The sequence below is a fragment of the Aedes aegypti genome, chromosome 2, assembly GCF_002204515.2.
Source record: "Aedes aegypti strain LVP_AGWG chromosome 2, AaegL5.0 Primary Assembly, whole genome shotgun sequence".
NCBI lineage: Eukaryota > Metazoa > Arthropoda > Insecta > Diptera > Culicidae > Aedes > Aedes aegypti.
The window spans coordinates 234,902,497-234,908,223 of NC_035108.1; the positions used below are offsets into that span (position 1 = coordinate 234,902,497).

General features: G+C 35.5%; 1 long non-coding RNA gene across 2 annotated transcripts; it reads right to left on the reverse strand.

Moving 5' to 3' along the window:
• Nucleotides 1-1,062: 1,062 nt before the first annotated feature.
• LOC110676473 lies at nucleotides 1,063-2,402 on the reverse strand. 2 transcript variants are annotated; one of them, XR_002500423.1, is made up of 3 exons: nucleotides 2,272-2,402; nucleotides 1,200-2,213; nucleotides 1,063-1,141 (listed from the first exon to the last, which is right to left on the reverse strand). It is a non-coding gene; the product is annotated as an uncharacterized LOC110676473 (long non-coding RNA). The 2 variants fall into 2 exon arrangements; XR_002500422.1 differs by having other exon boundaries at nucleotides 1,068-2,213.
• Nucleotides 2,403-5,727: the final 3,325 nt, after the last annotated feature.

A 5,727-nucleotide genomic window follows, 5' to 3' on the forward strand; every position in this document is an offset into this window, starting at 1 on the left:
TAAATGTTTTGATCAAACGATAAACGATTCAGCTACGATTCGCTCAATCAAAATATTTTTTTCTGGAATGGAGAAACATGAAATATGCTTGAAAAGGGCCTATTTTTCTTTTTTATTTGAAAATTTTATATAAATATGAGTATATCTCGAAATTGATGCAACCTAGAAAAAATTTACCTAAGTACTTTTTGATTGCAAGTTTTCTGTACTTTCAAATAATCACATAAAAAATTATTGTTTTCCTCTATTTAGATTTTTTTTCAAAATCTGTAATTTTTTAAAAAATCATAACTTTTTTGTCCATTTTGAAACATTGTGCAATAAATCACATAAGTTGTCCCCTAAAACATATCCAAAAATAAAATATATCAAAAATGCGTTTCTGGAGAAAATCGATTTTAAAATTTTGTTTTTGAAATAAAAAATAATCTGTAACTTTTTTTACCGTGCATATTTTTCTCCATATAGTCCTAAGCAATACCTACAACTTTGTAGAAGATCTCAAATCGATCGGACAAACCGTTTTCGAGTTACAGTTTTTTAAAGATTTGCCATGCATTTTCTGATACGCCCTTCTCAAAAATAAGGCGAGGTTCAAAATGGCGGTCTGAAAGTGCATAATGGCATTTTTGGTCATAAAGAATCTGTATGCAAATTTTCAGGCGATTCAAAATATACAAAAATAATCGGGTTTGCGAAACGGCGTGGAACCGCTCATCTAACTTATTCAAGCCTTCCATGACGTCCTTTACGTTGATATGACTGATTTCAATGTCTCTAGTATATTCTGGTAAGAAATCAAAGTAATTGCAATCGCGGTCTTCGTCATCAAAAGTAGTATAGATTTCTTGAAAGAAAAATGCAAAAAGATTGCAAATTTTCTCGGAGCTACCACAAACGTTTTTGTCAAGATGCATTATCGAGGGAAAATTATCTGACTTCAGTTTTGTATTGACGTAATTAAAGATTTTTTTTGGGCAAGATTTCATTTCATTTTCAGTTTTTAAGTTGTAATCCTCATATGCGTTATCTATGGCTTGATTAAGTAGATCACAAATTGATAGATAGTGTTGGGGAGGAAGTCACATTTGCCGCGATAAACCAAAGACTGAGAGCAGCATTCTCAATAGCAGCTTCAATGCTGAAATTCAATTTATTTTACTTAAATATATTTTAAATCTAACTTATTATATACATACATTTTGGTATTTTATCTCGCGCTGTCTTCAAATAGACCTCCTACCAACAATGATATTTTATACTATTCCGCTTTTGCATCGTCAGCCCGTGTTGCCGGTTTCACAGAATATTTTATTTCCAACATTCTCCCACCCGTGAAACAGGTAACAGGTCTGACCATTTGATTGCCACATTCACATGGAATGACAACAATTGAACGATATGATTGATCACTCAGAATGGCAAAAAACAATCGTCGCAACGCGTGTAGCTATCGAACTGAGCTGAGAGAAAAAAACAAACGCTCCCCCGGGATCGAAGATCTCGATGTACGTTTTCGTTGTTGTTGCTCTATCTGTTGTTAACGCCACTGTTCCACAGACTTCACATTTGATAATTATTTCACATAATAGAAATTGGATGGTTGGCTGCCTTTCAAATGCATACTTTCCTGCCATGTATAGTTTGGGCATATTTACAGTTTTAGGATCCGTGTTCTCGAGATGGCAAACTTTATTCTGACCACTAGACACTGTTAACACATTTTGTGGAACAGCTGATTGTACCACCTGTGACGATCTTATATCGTTAATGTGCACCTCTACAGATGCCGCGATTGAACTTGAATGACGTGCTGATGTTCGTCGATGAGGGATAGGTGCACTGCTTTGTTGTTCAGAAGTACAGGCGAGTTGTGTGGAAGGTTTTGTGAATGAATTAACTTCACAAAACTGCCTTTTCACTGCATCCGTCTTTTGGGAGAATTTCTGTCGAATTTTCCTAGCAGCTTCCTCGAATTCTGCATCGATTTCAGCAAGCCGACGCTCATATTCTTCATCGATGCGCCGTTCTTCATCATCACAATATTTCCGCCATAGGTTGCCTTCTGCTTCTATTTGCTGAAGCCGCGGGTCCATTGTGCTCTTACTACTGCAAATGATTCCGCAAAATCATTGAAGTTTGTTGGGGAGGAAGTCACATTTGCCGCGATAAACCAAAGACTGAGAGCAGCATTCTCAATAGCAGCTTCAATGCTGAAATTCAATTTATTTTACTTAAATATATTTTAAATCTAACTTATTATATACATACATTTTGGTATTTTATCTCGCGCTGTCTTCAAATAGACCTCCTACCAACAATGATATTTTATACTATTCCGCTTTTGCATCGTCAGCCCGTGTTGCCGGTTTCACAGAATATTTTATTTCCAACAGATAGCTTGTTAAGTTTTCATTATTGTTATTTTTTTTGTATTTTTTATGTGCTTTCTGCTTGCGGTTTTTCAATTTTTTTATTTGTTCATTGTACCACACTGGAGTCTTGGAATGGTTTCTTCGCCTTATTCTTTTTAATGGAACCTCGTCAAGAATAATTTCAAATAACAATTTGTAAAATACGTCGACTGAGGCTTCGACATTTCTTTCGCTTCTTAAAATCGTTTGCCAATCTATCCTGTTTAACCTTTCCCTAATATTTTCATAATTTGCCGAATGATATTGAAAAACTTCTTCATATTCGCAGTCATCAGGTCTGTTATTCTTGTGTACAAAAATTGAGAGCTCAATTGCCGTATGGAATGCTTCATTTTTCCATAATGGGGTTAGTGATTCAGACACACAGAAGTCCTCATACATATTCGTTAACAAAAAATCGAAATAGTTATTTTGCTTATTTTTAATGTGGTTAACTTGATTGAGGCCTAAGCTAGCGATTTTGTCAAATAAAAATTGCAATGTTTCGTTATCACCAACGATTGGAAGCAAGATGCACTCATTGTCAGAGACTGGAATAAAGTCAAAATCTCCGAATATGTGAACTTTTACTTCTGGAGAGAGCTTAGACATGATTTCGCCATCGATTTGGAAAAAAATATCATAAGAGTTTTTACGAGCGTTATTTGGGGGAAAGTATACCGAGGCAAACACATGTGTTTCGCCTTCCACAAGTATTTTCACCCAAACTTGTTCGAATTCTTCACATTTTTCAGTGCTGATAATTTCCGAATTAAATTGAATTGAAACAGCAACTAGAACTCCACCCCCTGACTTCTTTTCAGACGTTTCAAAATTCCGGTCATCTCTATAAACATTGTAGTTTACTTATAGGTATTCCACTAAACAGCTCGAAGATATATTATAACTATGAATTTGTTTTTCAAATGCAATTTCGATCTTCGCTTCAAAGTCCGTGTACCTATGCTTATAATGAAAACAAACATAAGTTTATTAAGTATCAAATCGTCTTAAACCAGTCTATCCTCCATGCACACACAGTGTAGGCTTACGAACTTCGATAGCATGGTGCGGCGATGCATCATGTCTTCGCATGGGTTATTCTTCTTGCTTGGTGGTAACTCTCCCGCCTCCTGCGGACAAGCACATGTATGTTTTATAGGCTTTATAACAGTTACGTTTACCGTATTTTTGCATAGCCCAACACAGCTGCCAACTAATCTTTCCATAATAATCTTATCAACTGATTACGTACCAATCAATAGTCAGTTGATTATGCTTCAGTGATATACAAAAACTAGACTTGGAAATAGTTGCCTGCTAATAATAACTTGTAAAATAATTTCAAAAATTGAAATAATATGATATTATATTATTTAATTTCAATAACTTTCATAGTATTTTAAAATAGAAATGGTCCCTTTAGGGCTTGAAGAAATTTTATTGACCTTTAAATACCGACCACTTCATGCAAAACAATGTTAATTTTTTCAGGTTCAAACCTTTTTCGCTTATACCTCGACTTAAAGGAATCGCTGGAATAAGTTTCAGTAAATGCATTAGGATTAAGGGACGGTACACAAATAATGTCACGGTAAATTTCAACTTTTTGAGCATCGTAGATTTTGCTCTATTACCTTATGTGCCATAAAATTTTGGGCAACTGCAAGGAGCATTGAGGTCTTTATTTCGTCTTTGTTATAAAAAAAGAGTTTTGGATCGTTTGTAATGAACCGGATGTATCCACTCGGACTTAAGTTGAAACAGTTTGGAATCAACTTCTGAGATTGCACTGAAACTTCAAAGGTACAAATCTTGCGAAGAACGCATCCTACTTTGACTTTGTGCACTAGCAGAAGCCTTAAAATAAGAAGATCTGAAACGTTTGCCAACTATTTCTCCAGTTTAGTGCCTTTGAAAACGTAAGTAAGGGTACAAGTCGGCCATTGTGATGGCCATCCTTGGATTCCGAGATGCTCCACCTTAACGCTCGAAATAACCGGCTATATATTGGTTGGGCATTTAACCGTTTACAGGTATGTTCCGTTTTTATCACGTTCCGATTTTGTCACGTTCCGACTTCGTCAACAAATTATTCCGTTTTTATCAACACATAATAATTGTTTTTTTTTTTAATTTTCAATGTGTTTCGAATATAAACTAAATACTTGTTTTGAAGCAATTAAGATGCTTTTTATTAGCCTCAGAGTTGAATTTTCGACATTTTGTTAATATTGAGCGTCTACGATACATGGTAGGTGTCAAGTCATATACGATTCAATAAGGTTTGACTCCTTGTTATGCAATTATTCAATTGCAGTTTTCAAACTAAGCATGATCTGTTTGACAAGATTGACCCATCCTTCAACAATCGAGAGTTGCTCTGGCCACGTCCTAGCAACAACTCGAATTTGTGATTAGTTGAATACGTTCTTAAGAGAGTTGCAGAGACCTCTCCTTTTTCTTATACAGACAAATTTCGTTCGTTGCACTATCTTTAGGCGGGCTTCGTTTTAATTGGACTCCCGTAAGGTGGGCTGTAGCCCACTAAAAACACAGACAAACGTCAATTTTTTTTACAAAATCTCGTTTTATCAATGTTGGTAGCCCTGAATTTCTATTGTATTCGATGTTTTGGCAGCTGAAAACTCAGCCCGATTAGTGAAAGTCTTTCACTAGGTGGGCTATCGGTTTAGTGCAGCGAACGAAAGTTGACTGTATATGGCATAAAAGAATTTTCTAAGTAAATTTGATAGACATATATACCCCCCTCCCCATATGGTTTGATTTTTTGTATGAAAATTAAAAAAAATGTATGGAACTTAAGATATCTTAAATCACCCTGTCTCTCACCATAACCGTTTACATGATTAATGGACGATCCCATATATGTTCAGTTCTTTTTGATAAGGAGAATGGGAATGAACTCAAGAATTTTTGGGCAACGGCAAGAGACATGATCGAGTTTATTTTATTTTCGACCTTGTCATATTTTGGACATTATCTTCTATCTCTCAAACTCGATAGCATTGCACAAACTATAGCAAACAGCAATTGATTAGATCCTGTTCCAAGGGGTAAGAGAAGAGGTCCAGAAAAACCAAGCAATCTGTAGAAGATTTTGCTGCCATCCCAAATTTGCTGGAATCTTGATCTTTGAGCAGACATGAACCCCTTCCCCACATGGAGACAGAAAGGTTAATTAGGAGTCTTAAAACAACAGCCACACGCTTGTTTAGAAAACTTTACAAAAGAATTTCTTACCAAAAAGTTCTTATTTGGTGATGCTTGTTCTAGAGTTTGTACACTTTTG